The sequence below is a fragment of the Suncus etruscus genome, chromosome 12 (assembly GCF_024139225.1).
Source record: "Suncus etruscus isolate mSunEtr1 chromosome 12, mSunEtr1.pri.cur, whole genome shotgun sequence".
In the NCBI taxonomy this organism is placed as follows: domain Eukaryota; kingdom Metazoa; phylum Chordata; class Mammalia; order Eulipotyphla; family Soricidae; genus Suncus; species Suncus etruscus.
Window position 1 is genome coordinate 86,720,882 of NC_064859.1, and position 16,692 is coordinate 86,737,573.

The window sequence follows — 16,692 nt, forward strand, 5'->3', positions numbered from 1 at the left end:
TAGCTCTCTATCCACTTGAATATGTACAGCATCTTACATATATTTCTTTTCAGTTGTATCTGCAATGGCCTCCCTGTCTTTCCTGTCCTTATTAATATTTTTTTCACTTCAAAGTAAAATTCTTGTTCATAGTCCCCAGTGTTACAAAGCATTGTGCATGCTGTGACATTCATCTGCCTGAATACAATAGGCATTTTCAGCAGAAAGCACTGAATAAATAGAAAGTCAGTGAGAAGGGAAATAAGGTGTTTATTAGATGCTGTTGAATGAGCAGATAGAAAAGAAGGCAAATCAGTAAGAAGTGACACTGCCTGAACCGAGTTGCATCTGACTGTCATGTCTTAAACACTCCCTATCCACACCTACAGCTATTCATACAAACAGGGACACCCATACAAACACACACCAAAATTGCCATGCAAACCCTTTCCCTCGAGGCATGTGGCACATCTCCAAAGACTTCCAAAGATTGTTTAGTTTAGTGTAATTGGGCTCCAGAGATGGACAAACTTGGTTTTCAATCCTAACCACTAATTAGTTGGCTATTCTTCAGAGAGTAATTTGCCCTTCATGCATCCCAGATTGCACATCTGTGCGACCTGGACAGCGATGTCTAATCAGTAGGTATAGTGTGGAAATGATTACCTTGTCCACAGTTTCATTCAGTGAGCAGTTGTCACTGTACTAGATGACTTAAGAAATCCTACCATTTAGTTTAAGTCAACTCTAATGTTTTAAAATCGAGTTGAAGTTTTAGAAAATGCTATTAAAATGTCTGGAATACATAAATGAACTCCTAAAGATATTTAATGTCAGAGAATGCCATCCAGAAGTGAAGGGAGAGGACAGGAATATGTCCAAGAAGAACATGAGCTGATGCAATAGCTATTAAGCATTGGATTGGAGGGGACAGCTCTGAGACTGGGAACGGGCATTCATCTTGGCTATTGAGGCTCTACAGGAAAAGCTGATGAGACTTGAATTTTTGAGAAATGAGTGTTTATGTCAAGGCTTCTTTATAGACCAGTGATTCTTACTAGTGTAAAGTGCAGAAAAAATTCAACCACCTGTACTCTATAAAACCTGCCTTTGAAACTGGAAAGCTCTATTAACAGCACATGTACCCTTCTTCAGGGATTCTATGTGCTAATTTCTCCATATCCTATAGGAAATATGGGAGTTTATATTCTTGGAATATTGCAGTGAAACATCATTGACATGGTAAAAATATAGTTAGTAAGGTAAGATGAAAAAGAGCACATACAGAATGAATTTTGAAATTGAGTCCCACAATATCAATATACCTATATAATATATACCTATATATGTATCTATATACATATATATATATATATATGTAATGGGAAGTCATGGGAGTCATGGGAAGTGATGGGAGCTCCTATCACCCCTTCCATGCAACAAACTCCAGAGGAAAGGTCCAACAAAGCTGGATGATGATAATATTTCTGACAGTGCCTATCCTCTCAGAAATAGGAGTAAACATTCTGCCTTTTGTTTTACTTCTTCTGATGAGTTTTTATTTATTTGGCAATATTCTTCATTGTGACAATGAAAGATCTCCACACATTAAGGTAATTCTCCAAGAAAAAGTGTCACCATAATAAGTAAATACAAGCAACAAGGAGGAAACAGATTGTGGACAAAGAAAAAAATTAAGAAAACAATTGTCAATGTTCCCAAAGAGATAGGAGAGAATATTGCATCCTTGAAATTGTAATTAATTGCCTAAGAAACACAGTGGATAAAATGAAGGCAATAATACACATTTTCAGATAAACAAAACCCAAGTTTTTCTTTTGCAACAACTATTATGGAAACAATTACTAAATAGATGCATTTACAAAATAACAATGAATAAATAGATGAACTGGAATGCAAAAGACTGGAAGCAAATATATTAGTAAACATTCTGTTAACATATATGCATTTGTTTTTTAAAGTGAGAATAAAATTAACTTATGACATAAAAGTGAATTCAAATTTATATTTGTATATATAATTCTTTTTTATTAATAATTTTTATTTTGACCGAAGTGGATTACAAATCATTCACAGTAGTATTTCAGGTACATAGTGACATTGAATCAGGAGCATTCCCACCACCAATGTTGTCCTCCCTCCACCCCTGTTCCCAGCTTGCATCCCATATCGCCCCTTCTTTGCCCCCCAAGGCTGCTAGTATAAGTAGTCCCTTCTCTGTCTAGCCTGTAGTAGATTGGGTATCAATTCTGTATATATAATTCTTACAACCAGATAATTATTGTAAGAAGGTCAGGAATTGATGAAAGTTGGTAATTATAGAATAAAATGGTAAAGTAGAGAATAGTTAACTTTTAAATTAGTACAGGAGAACAAAGACAAAGGAAATATAATAAATTAAAATAGGAAAACTAAAGCAAAAGTAGCTAATAGAAATGAGAAGAACAATATAAAAGAATTGACTTCACATACAATTCTCAATATATTTATATACATTTACATAGAAAATGAGTTTTAAGTATTGCCATATGTATGAAAGTACAAGTACAATAACTCATAGCTTTGAACAAGAACAAAATTTTAATTAAAATGTAAAACAATATTTTATCTATCCTATTTATAGAAATTTACACATATAGACAATTCCAGTAAACACCTATTAATTCACTTTTAAGTTGATAGTATACAATGAACATTGAAATGCATATATTTAATATACTTACAATTGTATTATGTTATAAATTAGTCTTCATAAAAATGCACACTTGCATAAAAGATATTTTGGGGCCACACCCAACTGTGCTCAATCCTTACTTTTGGTTCTTTGCTCAGGGATCATTCCCATAAATGCCATGGGGCTTTTGATAAGGCCTACAATTAAATCTAGGCTGGCTCCATGTAAGACAAACACCTTACCTGCTATATATCTCTCTGACTCCTAAATATATATATTTCAATCAAACTACTTTTAAAATTTTTGTGGTTGTAAAAAAATAATTCAGGATAAAAATAGTCAAAGTAAATTAAATAAATGTTTGATTTTCTTATTATGCAGTAATCTATTATCATTAAAATGCATGACCTAGGGAACAGAGAAATGGCACAGTGGACAGAGCACTTACCTTGCATGTGACTGCTTAGGTTTGATCCCCAGCACCCCATATTGTTATTATTGTTTACAGGAGAAATTTTTGAAAGCAAAGAGCACCACCGGGTGTGGTCTCCCCACAAAAATGCACTACAAATATTTATATGAATCAAGACAAAAGTAATTTATATGTAGCAAACCAGAAGTAGGATTAGTGAATGATGCTTATTTTAACTGTAAGTGACTGTGTATTATCAGTAGAGATAAAGAAAGTAAAATGAGGAGATAGCATACGCATATTGTAGAATCTGCTAAGTTACCTTTGTCTTCAAACAAAAAGGAAAGCAGAAAAACATTTGGTAGAATGCAAATGTCTTTTGCCACTATATGTTGATTATACAAATACCTATGAAATATCTTCCTGTAATTATCTATATATTTTAATTAATAAAATATTTAATTTTGGGTGGTGGAGCACAGCCAGTAGTGCTCAAGAATTACTCTTAGCTCTATATTCAGGAATCACTCCTATCAGGCAGTGTTCAGAAGACCAATAAGGCTGCAAGACATAAAACCGGAATCAGTTATGCATTAGGCAGTTGTCCTTTAATGGTGCTGACCCATTATAAAAATTAAAAAGCATTTAGTGAGTAAATGACACATTTATGTTATAAGGAGTATTAGCATCTTGAGTCATGTAAATTTTGTAGTTAGTATTTCACTATGAAATGTTCACATGAAAACTTTAATCTTGTTCCCTCCACTGTGTCATTCTACATATCAAAAGGGAGTGTCTCTATATAAGTGACAGAATGGATTATCATAGCTGCTGTCAGCAGAATGGAAATATGCTCCTCTGATTTAATATGGAGTCACCTGAGAGTTAATCTCTTTTAATTATATTTTATAAATATTTTCTCCAAGTCTCTTGTTTTTGCTATTGTATTTTGTAAAACAGTTTCTAATTTTAACAAAGTCTATCATCATTAGTGCCTTTCCTAGAGTATATCTTTGGTGTTATCATTTAAAAAGCATCCTTGGACCACAAGCCATCTAGTTTTTCTTTCATAAATGTAAAACCCATGATTCATTTTAAGCTAATTTTGGGGAAGTAAAATCCAAATCTGGATTCTTTTCAGTTTGGGATCTTACCTTGTACATTAAAACTAAAATTATACAGAGATCCATGTTGTGTGAGTTTTCCCCCTGCACCTCTAGTCCCTTCAGCCTGTGGGTTTGATGACGCAGGATAATAGTGGAGAAATAATTTAGAAGCAGTCAGTTAAAATTTTATAGGAGTCGGCCTGTTTTTATTCCATGGCCCTGTCCGCCATGTGCTTTTTCTCACATGTCTTTTCTCTGCTAAGCTTTTTGTGCCCCCAATCCCCCTTTTGCTTCTCTCTTCTCTTTTTCCCCAGCCAGACACTTTGTTTGTTTGTTTTTTAAACAGCCTGCCCCATCTTAGGTTGGGTGGTTCTGATCATTCAGGTGGGATTAACATCACAAAGGAAGGTTAGGTAAAAAGGCATTGAGGGAAGAGTTATAGTACCTGGCTGTGCTCAGGGTTTACTCCTGACTTTATTTGCTCAGGAATAAAATGAGCCTCAGTGAAGTTTAAGGACCATACTGGGTGTCAGTGATTGAGAATATTCAAGGAAAATACCTAATACAATGTACTATTCTGTACTGTCTCACCAGCATGATAATTTTTTTCCTTAGGCATTAAATATCTTGCTGTTTTAACACTATTCTACATATAGTCTTTTCTCCATTGTATTGTCTTTGTTTCTTGGTGAAAGATCAATCTGTTATATTTATGGGAATGCGGTTCTAAGTTCTACATTCTGTCCCTTTGACTCATTTGTCTACATTTTGATCCTGGCAAAATTTGTTAAATAACTTTATAGCACATGCTGAAGTCTGTTGTTTTCAATCCTATAATTTTGTTATTTTCCTTTAATGTTGTACTTTCTACATAAAAATTAAAATTGGTATGTTGATATAAAATTTGGGGGGACTTTTACTGAAATTGCATTGAATCTATCAATCATGTTGAGAAAAATTGCATTTTGAAAATATTGAGTTTTTTGCTCCATAAAAATAAATAATAGTCTCCATTTATTTATTTTTATAATTTATATCACCTAATTCTTCAGTTGTCTTTATTTATATCTTTTATATATCTTGTTATATTCATATCTAAATATTTAATTTTGGTGGGGACAATGTAAATTTCATTCCATTTTAACTTTAAATCCTGATTAATGTTGTTATATAGAGAAACAGGATTACTTTGGCATATTAATCATGATAATATATCTTAAAACCTTCTTATAATTTATTATCAGATCCACAACTTTCAATGTCGATTAGTTTGAATTTCTACACATAATATGATTTTGATATTTGAAAAAAATATCTTTCTTTTTCTGAACTGGACATCACGTATTTTCTTTCATTTTATTGCAATGGACAGATTTGTCCAGTATCATGTTGAAAGAGTTGAGAGATAAAACATTTTTGCCTTGTACCTAAGCTTAGTAGAAAAGCTATATATGGATTTTAACCATCAAAACTACTCTACTTTGCCCCGTGCTGATTAAAAAATATAGAGAACAGCTCTGAAGCATTGATAGGGTTCTAAGGATTAAGAGAGTATCTACTCTATGTTCTTTATTCCAAATGTAGTGATTTTTCAAAGACTCTAGGCCAACAACTTTCCTAATGTAGACTTTATACTTTTATAGCAATCCCCTCTCATGTAGTTAGGTTCTCTGGGTATATCTCAAATATCTAAAATGAGAGCCACTGGGATTCAGCCAGCATAACTGCATTTTCTCCAACCCATATCTATGAGACACGAAGATGTGTATTCTTTGTTCCTATATTTTCTCTACCTAATTATCTTTCTTTTTCCTTATTGTTCTCCATATTTATCATTTTAGAGACATACAGCATAACTAACCACTTATTTCACTATTTTTGCTTGTGAGTTTGTATGATTAACTTCGTGACTCTGAAGCCCGTGTGATAATTCAATGGATATTGTATTGCCTTGCATATAGCTGATCCAAGTTCAATACCCGACACCACATATGATCCCCCGAACTCCATATGAAGTGATCTCTGAGTGCAGAACCAAGAGTGATCCCTGAGCACAGCTGGATATGCCCCCCCAAAACAAACAAACAAACACAAACAAAACATGGTTGTTCATTGTAGTTTGATTCTTTCAAAGATGGGAACTGTTCATTAATTTTCAGACTCACACATAGTTGATTCTAAGACTCACTGAACTCAATGTTCTTCCTTTTCCATTGTTTAATAATAGAATGATGTGCTATTTCATTGTCTACATAGATAACATTAATCTAGTGGAGAAAGTGACTTAGTTAATCAAATGTACGTTCTCTGTGCAAGGGCATAATTTCTAACTGTACAGACTATGTAATGCAGAACCCAAGGAAAATCAGTTATATGAACTCTATCATTGATGTTTCTGGATTTGTGGAACCTACTAATAATTTTTGGAGACTGGCTTCTGAATGTGGGTTCTCTACCAAATGTTAATTAAGAACTTTCCATTTGGGGAGAAAAGGGTAAAAAAGATTACTCCATCTGAGAGCTTTTAGATGTTTGCAAACATATTTGAAAATTCTGGAGACCATGTAGTATTACAACCTCTTTCCTATTAATAGCTTTTCAAAAGATTGGATTGTCAACTACCCTACTAGTATTTGGCTTTCCAAAGTAATTAAACTGATTCATTCTTATTACATTTTGTAATTTCATAATAACAAAATTTTAGAGCTAGAAAACTTTAGAGATCATCTGGAATTGCATTTTTATTTTATAAACAGACATTATTGTTAATTTCGGTGATATCATATACATAATTTTATGTTATAAAGGCACAATGCCAGGGACCAATGTACCTCTTCCTCATCAGCATTTCAAGTGTGTATTGATTATTAAATTTTAAGCCACTTTAAACTCATTTTTATTTTGGGTCAAGCACACACCCAGTAGTGCTCCAGTTTTCTTCAGTCAATGATCATTCATAGCTGCCTCAGGAGATATATGGGTACCAGGGTTTGAACCTGGGTCAGATGTGTGTGAAGCAAATGCCTACCTACTGTCCTGTTCTTTCAGTCCTTAAGTGCTTAAAATGTATGTGCATATAATCATTATGCTTCTGAAACATAAAATAACATAATATGATGAACCCTCCTCAACTATAGTGGTAATTTAATATGGAAGGTGTGTACTTAAGGTATTTCACAATGAATTAATACTGAACAGAGGTTCTCCATAATTTCTTTCTTACGGTTAAGAACTGACCCTAATTTTGACTAGATACTTCATTAATATTCATTTGTATATAATTGCCTTAATTTCAGTGATAATGACTTTAGCTACCAACTGTTTGATTGATGGAACTTGCATCTTCTCTGGGAAGGAACTAAGATATAAAAATCACACCATTCATGCATGCCTGGTATTTTTAGCTGCCTTTAATTACTAACCAGCTAAATAAGCATGCAAACCATGCTGTGATTGATAGGATCTCTTGGTTGAAGTGATTTTTTTTCCCTCAGAATTTGGAAGATGCTTGAATCAATTGAGTACTAAAAATAACCACTAAAAGCTGAGTCCTCCAAAATCAGGATGCTCTTGAATAAAGCATCTAACAAGAAGGAGGGTCCAACCTGTAGACCTTCAGACATTCTGACTAGAAAAAGAGTCAACAGAAAGTTTTCATGGTGCACAGCAGGAAGAAAAACAAAAATACACCCTGTGCCAAGTCTTCATTTACTAAAGACATGCTACATAGAATTATGTCAGAAACAAAGGAGACACAAACTGAGTGTCAAATGGAGTTAGAAAAAAAAAGAACAAGATGAAAGGAAGGTATGAGGTGGGGAGTATAGTCTTATGTTCTGAAAGCACAGACTATATCCTGGCTCCAAATTGTGTTGCTTCTGGGTGAAACATAGTGGTTCTTTCCTAAACCCTAATGTGCAAAGTGAGTACAATATTTGAGGAAGAATCTAATCTAGAGATCTTTGAATGCATCTCCTGTGTGAAAATAAAAACTGCTTTCAAATTGAGCCCATTACAATATTTTGAAAAGCCAACTTCAATAACAACAACAACAACAACAACAACTACAACAACAACAAAGCAAATGACAAATCTGGAGAAGGTTACGCTAGCCAAGAATCTATTTGGCTTGAAAGTGTTTCCAGACACTTCCACTGTTAATAATAAACAACATTATCCTAGAGAAACGTAGTGATTAGAATTCTACCACCCTCTGAATGTGTTGTTATTCTATTGGCCATTAGCAGCTGTTAGACCAACACATCCATTTGATGTTTCCTATATTCCTTTACATTCTCTTCTTCACTCTCTCTGGTCCTAGTCTATAACTGGCAGAATTTTCTCTTTTTTTTCTTTCTTCTTTATTGGCTAATGTCCTAGACTCCAGTGTCATATCCAAGTTTAAAATTCTCCAAAATAACCCACAAACAATAATATTCTTTTCTCCAACTATTTTACAATGTTTGTACTGCAGGGTGCTTTAGTAAGTGTCTAGACTAGGAGAGCAATGTGCTGATTTAAATTCACTTTCTGGCTATTCTTCCCTCATCAAGTATACATGGGCTTGTAGGCAGCCCCTTTACTACATGACATTTCCTCATCCAGGGATGAGAAGGACAGAAAAGATAAGAACTCAAGGTGAGAAGGAAGAAGAGGAGAAAGAAAAGTAATGAGGAAAGAGAGGTTGGGGGCTTTTATTAGCATGCTGATGTGAGAGAGTGGCTTAGCTATAAATTCAAAGCAAGCTCTCAACAATACTGAAAAAAAAAATAGATCTAAGTGTGTAATATGCCTGTTAAGATGGCAGTCAGGGATTTCAGGGGTAGAGGTGGAGCTGAGTGTGGGGATGGAGGAGATTAAGAGCACTGGTGATGAGAGTTGTTTCTGGTAGTGAAATATTATATGCCTAAATCTTAGTGCTTAGCTAAAAAATATTTTAAAAGAAAATTCCTTTATGTATGCATTATTAAAATTGATCTTTATTTTTATTTTAAATAGGATAAATCAGTATTTTAGTTTGAGTTTATTTCACTTTTACTGTTGGTGAAAACTTATAGAAAAAAAGAATGCATGGGATTCTAGATAAGAAAGAATACCTTGTGAAATGGCAATGGCTGAATTTAAGAGACATTCAAGACAAAAGAGCAAAGATAAAGCTTTTCTGAATACATTTTTTAAGGTACAACACATGGTAAAATAGATATAAAGAAGCAATAAGGAGTTTTATCTACTTGACTTATAAATCCCACCCCTATTTTTCCTTTTATTTAGTGGGTAAAAACAGGTGTTTTCTAAAACACTACTTTTTTTGTACTAGATAATTTTTATTGTGACCAATGTGAATTACAATTTTTTCACAGTTATACTTAAGGTACATAGTGACAGTAAATTAGGGTCATTCTCACCACCAATGTTGTCCTCCCTCCACCCCTGTTCCAAGCATTCATCCCATATCACTACCCTTTGCCCCCTGAGCTGTTGGTATAACAGGTCCCCTTTTGTGTATAGTTTGTACATTTGGTACCTTGATTCTGTTATCCTTGACCTTGGGTTTGGTGTTTAGGTCTGATCATTTTTTATTTCCACTTAATGTTCATGTGACTGTTTTCTCCTGGTACCATCCACGTTTTTTTGTCCTCAATTTATGAGGCAGAACAAGATGATTCAAGTTCTGTGGTTCTGTTGAAAAAAAAAAAGGATAAAAGAAAACTATGAGGAGTCCATCTAGAACCTATAATTATCAATTTAAAAGAAGAAAGGGGGAAAAAGAAAGAAGAAAGGAAAACAAAACAAAACAAAAAAAGAAACACAACAGCAACAAAAAACAACAAGAAAGAAGACAGAAAGAAAAAAAGAAAAAGGAAGGCGGGCTGGTGTTTTTTTTTTTTTTTTGATGAGTTTCTTGGTGGTCACCCTGATGGTGTTCAGGGAAATTTGCGATATTTAAAATCAAACTCCAAATCTCCTGCTTACAAAGCACATATTGAGTCTTTTAATAAGCTACTATATCCCAGACCTCTCAACTCCATTTATTATCTACCTGTCAATCAGTCTAAGAGTTGGCATGACATAAAAATTGTCTACACATCTTTTTTTTTTTTTTTTTTTTTTGGTTTTTGGGCCACACCCAGCCTTGCTCAGGGGTTATTTCTGGCTGTCTGCTCAGAAATAGCTCCTGGCAGGCAAGGGGACCACATGGGACACCGGGATTCGAACCAACCACTTTTGGTCCTGAATTGGCTGCTTGCAAGGCAAACACCACTGTGCTATTTCTCCGGGCCCGTCTACACATCTTGATTCTAAAAATATGACCATTCATGATATTTTTCCATTATATAGTTTCTTTTGAAAAACTATAAAATATGAAACAATGAATGAGTAAAGAGATGGAGAAGAGAAGGCTAATAGAGCAAAAAACAAAAGTCAACTTAAACAAAAAATATGTGTCCATTGACCTCCAGATATGAAGCTATTGATACGATCTTATATAGAGAGGCTGAGGCAATGAGATAAAATTTGGTAATTGTGTACCCAGGACAAAGAATTTCCTGGGACATTTCATCAGTGAACTAATGATACTGGCCCACTGACTTCCTGAACTTTATTTTTTCTATTGTCTTTCTGGTTAGTGACCTCACTTCTTTCTTTGTAGCATTTACTAGAAAATAAAATGAAGATTACAATAATATAGTGAGGTATTGCTTTTCAGAGCCTGAGCCCAGGAGGAAAGAAAGGGTGCTGAAATTTATATTAAAACCTAGAGAAAAGTAATAGACTTGACTTCTTTTTTGTTTGTTTGTTTGTATTTTTTGGGGGGCCACACCTGGTGATGCTCAGGGGCTACTCCTGGCTATGCACTCAGAAATCACTTCTGGCTTGGGTGCCAATATGGGACACTGGGGGGGGGGCGTCAAACCGTGGTTCATTCTAGGCTAGCGCAGGCAAGGCAGATGCCTTACCTCTTGCACCACCACTCCAGTCCTTGGACTTGGCTTCTTTAAATGTTATTCCAAATGCCCTCCATGGCTTGTGAGCACCTGATGACATTCTTACACTGTGCCATGGTATGATCTTCTGGAAATCAGAATCAGACTAGGCCACATCTCAAGTGACAAATTAAAAGGGACATTAAATCCACAGCCAGGGTTTGCTGATACATGAGCACTGAGTTGACTAATACAGGCACTTAAGCATTCATCCCTGCATGGTTTTCCAACCTTGATTCTTTTGTTGGCAAATGTTGACCGCTCATTGTCACTTCTGGTTCATCATTCACAAGGTAATCCTGACTCAAGGTCAAAGAGACTCAGAACTAGGAAAGACATAAAACATGGACGCTTTTCTTTGCTCAAAGCAACTGTTAAAGTAAACATAATTTGAGGTTTTTATCTGGGGTAAGATGGGAATGATAGGGTGGGTGCTCAATAAAGACAATGTAAAAAAGAAACCAGATGAGAAGTTGAAAGTCTTCAAGGAAATAGATGGGTTAGTTAAGCAGAAGGAAAAGGGAAGAAGGCACAATTAGAAACAAAAAATACTTCCCATTGACAGGCTGCTAAATATTTAATTTTCAAAACACACCAAAATTTGATTTGCTATATAAAAATCCTCTTTTAGCACACAAAAATAAATGAGGAAGAAAAAAATTAAGGAGGTGTTATTTAGACACAATAATAGTGATTGATGGAATCAGTGTTAATTCTTCCCCCACTTGCTTGCCTCAGCAGAGTGGAGCTCTTGAGACCTTGTGGGCTCATGTAGTTATATCAGGGAGTGAATTCACAGCCTCTATGGCTTGCCTCAGGCACTTCTTAAACCACTGAGCCATCTTCCAGAACCCTCTATAAATCCATTTGTGCTTAATGTCAGCTCTTGAGCTTTTGTCTCCACACAATTAGTGAATCCATCCACAACCTTTTACTCATTCCTAAATGCTTTCTCACAGTCTTTATGTTGCAGTTTTTCTATTCATTTAACTGGGGGTTTGTGGTTGGGTGTGGGGTAGATAGGGTGGGGAAGGGGGTTGGAAACAGGCAACAGTTTTTCTGATACTCCATCACATGTTAAATCACATCTCTGAAACACATGGTACTTGCCCATTCCTGACTATAGACCATTGATCATATTTTGCATTGGATCAGTCATTCAGCAGAGACCTAATTCTATGCATTAGACTAATAACCCTCCCTGAGGGAAATAAATCCTATGCCTCTGGTCTTAATTTCCAAGAAAGAATATCTACTGCTAAGTGGTGCTAATAGTATTTTGCTTTGAATCAAAGTACTGAGTTTGACAATTTTCTTGAGGCTTAAATTATTAGCTTCTTAGATATTTGAATTGGAATGTTTGTAAACTGTTGTTCTGCTTTAAGTACGGACTATAAGATTATTTCAGTTAGTTTACTTCCATACCTTTAAGAAGATCCTGAAAGAACATGGAAATAATCACTTTAGGAAACTCTTAAGTCCAGAAAGCTCATGAATCATTGGTGTCTGTTGGTGCCATGTGATAAGAAAGAGGGAACCATCAGAATGTATTTTCAAACACAGCGATGAATGACCAACTCGTTGTTTCAAAAGTTTCCTGAAAGCACACATGATATATGGCTATATTAAATGTAGCATTATACCTCCTTTTTAAAATCTACAACAGTCTTCATTTATATACTAGTACTTGGTCACAGCTATCTGAGTAGAAGGAAGATAAATGGGGGCTTACTTTCATGTATAAGGAAAAGTTATCATGATTGAGGTTCTGAAGTCTTTACTTCCCCTATCTCTTCATTTTAGTCATGGAATATAATAAATCACCATTCTGCCTTCAGAAAAAATATTAACATAAATATAATATTATGTACACCTCTAGCTCCCTAATATTCCCAAAGCCTGACAAATTTCATTCACACACTACCTATTCTTTTCAAGGGAAAACATTCATTTGAAATATCTTCTCCTATAGGAATGGAGAGACAAGAACTCTGTATAAGGCTTTATGGTTTACTTAATATAATAATATTGCCTGCACATAAACTAGGAAGCATCTGTATATATAACCCATTAGCATCATGAACTCCCCTAGATGAAAATTACCCATTACGATGGATAAGCTCTTTCCTCTAGTAATCAGCCCAGATAAGTCCCTCCCTAGAATTTATTAGAGGCAAACATAGGTCACACCTAGGAATACTTTTACATACACTAGAACAATCCACTATTTCCAGAAAGTTAGCCATTTCCCTCTCCTTGTCCCAAGATAGATCTCATGAGTCATACATGAAACTTAAGATCATTGAGGCTTACATAAAATTTTGATAGCTTTATTTCACAGAGCACCACTGCATTTCTCTCAATATATTCTCATCGTTGTAAAATTAGTAATTTTTCTATCTACATTTTAATCACACTTTATTTGCTTCTCTTAAAGTGGTCATCAGTATTGACATTCAGTTATAGATAACTGTGTCTTTATTTTTAAAACAGAAAGTGCCAGATATGTTCAGCTTTGTATCCTTTGTAATTCTTTTAAATACTGTTAGAAATATTGAGGAAAATTGAAAGAAAATGGAAAACTTGGTAGAGAAAAAAAATAAAGAAAAGAAAAATTAAAGATGTCCAAGTGAAACCCACTCTATATATTTTTTCCGAGCACAGCTTATTTTCCAGGAAACAAGGTGTAGGTTATCTAAAGTAAGTCTCAATATAATGGCCCTTTCAAATCACATTATGAAGATAAAACTTCATGTATTTGTGTCATATTGCATATGGCAAATATTTTAAGCTTCTCAGTACAGTAAAATTGCTTATTTTTTGTCATATTTAGAGTATAAGGCCATTGGATATGTGATAAGGATTTTCTTAAGTATATAAAAAAAAAAACCAAACAGGTCGCAACTTCAAATTGAGTAATTCTAGTGAATTAGGATAATTTTTTGTCATGAAGGTATGCTGTTATCTTCGTCATAAAAGCAAAACAATCTCCTTGTTTTTTCTGGCCCAGTCTTGCTTGACCCTTTTAAATATTAATATTATTTAATTAATGTCATTCACAGTATTGTTACTACTTCTGCTTTAGGCATGCAATTCTATGTATGATGCCCCTCAATAAAATTCTAATATCTCCCTATCACTGTCCCATCACTGTCCCTTGGTTCCTTTCCACCTATTCCTACCCACTATTCTCACCTCTTACCCTTACTATCCTCTATTTTGTTCTGAGTCTAGAATTGGTTCTCACTAGAACTTGTCTAATTTTTTGATTTTTTTTATTTTCCATTAATTAAGATACATTATTTTACTTTTTACTTATTTATTTCACTTAATGTGACATTCTTATTCTATGTGTATCAAAATATAACTTGCGACTATATTTCATTTTTTCTACAGTTGAATAATATTCCATTATACAATATAGTTATCCTCTTATCTGATATTTCCATTTGTTTACAGATATTGACTATTTTAAGTAGTTCTATAATGAATATACATCTTTTCAAATTCTCATTTTTATATCCTTAGAATATATATCAAGAAAAGGAATTACTGTATTATATTGAAATTCAATTTTCATTTTGTTGAGAATTCTCTATGCTAAAGACTGAAGCACTGTTATCATTCAATTTAACATAAACATCATATGCTTTGGATATCTGGCTTTTACCTTCATAACCGTAGAGAATAAGGAGCGTCCTCTCTAAGAGTTTGTATTTTGCTTTGCCCATTAATAGAAATTATAAATAGAATAACTTTTCAGTTTTTCCAAAAAAAGAAAACAGTTTTATCCAATGTATCAGCACATATTTCATAGCAAATAATAAGTAATCCCAATATAAATTGACTTTCAAAACAAAGAAATACTTTCTCAAATAATAAGAAATTCATAGGTAGGGTAGTATTTGTGCACAATATTTCATATATTTTAGTCCGAATTTCTCTTTCACATGACATTTTCCCATATCATATTCACATTCTTGGGTAGCATGATAACTAGAATAATTTTAGGTATCACGTTTAGTCTTAATAACAGCAGTGGTATGAAAGGAAAGTAAATTTCTTTCTGTATTTTCCAAGAAGGCTTCCAAAGACTCCTCTTAGAATCCCATTGACCTACATCAGGTCATATTTTCACTCCAAGCCAAACATTGGACAGGAGCATAGACTGATGATGGTTACTGTAAATCATTTGGGTTGTTCACCTGAGCCAAATGCAATATGATGCAAGGATGATATATGAAGCAAATGAATTTTTCAGCCAGGAAAAACAAAGCCTATGTAAGTACATGTGACAGGAAACCAGTAGTGATGGCTTATATGCCTTTCTAGATATCAAAAATGTCCTTCTACACCTTTAACCTGGGAGTCATTATTCTTTGTTGTGATGGTGAAGGTAGAAATGGTGATAGTTGTGGTTATATCTATGCTTGAGACCAGTCTCATGCCACCTTCCTTACCCCAGAGTCATAATTTTGGATAATATGATTAAAAATAATTATGTGACTTTTATCTTGTCCTAGAAAGAAAAAAATGTACTTGCAGAGTATGAGTGTCTTGTTTCATTCTATCTCCTTTTCTTTTTTTGTTCGTGTATATATAATTCTCATTTTCTGTGTTATTTCTGTTGAATCTGACTCACCTACTCATTAGAAATTATTCCCTGAAATGGAATTCTTGTGAGGATCAGTATCTAATTCTCATGACAAACCATAAATGCATCAAGTAGTAACTAAGACATGTGATCTAGGCCCACCTAAAGTAATATAACTGGGTTAGGACTTTATATCAGAAAGATGTAGTGTGATGAAAAATTATTCTCGGGAGCCAGAGATACATTACAGTGGATAAGGCATTTGCTCTGAGTATGGTCCAACATTTTTGCAGTTTTAACACATTACTTACCAGGTCCTTCCACCATGTTTTCTCGATTTGTGCTCTTTTCAGAATCTGATTGAATAGACTGATTCTAATTGTTCTGTCATATCTTTTTTTGCTTAATAAGCTAGATTTTATTTATATGTATGTACTTTGGAATATATAAGCATATGGCTCAAAAACAAAGAGCTGGGCGGTTAGTTAAAACCAGAAATCAGGGGCCAAAAAAGAAAATAGATCAAGCAGGTCACTTTCCTTACACCTGGTCTCCTGAGTCTTCCAGGAGTGATCTCTGAGTGCAGAGTCAGGAGAAAACCCAGAGCACAGCTGAGTGTGTCCCCCAAAATACTAAACAAATACACCCATCAGATTATTTTTGTTTGTTTAGGGGGCACACTTGGTGACGCTCAGGGGTTACTCCTGGCTATGCGTTCAGATATCGCTTCTGGCTTGGGGACCATATGGGATGCTGGGGGATCAAACCGCGGTCTCTCCTAGGCTAGTGAACAAGGCAGAAACTTTACCGCTTGTACCAGCACTCCGGCCCCACCCACCAGATATTAATGTCTCTGATCCCCTCAAGTCTGATGATTCTGGACTATTCTTCATAGCCTCATGTCTTCTGCCTTCCAGATT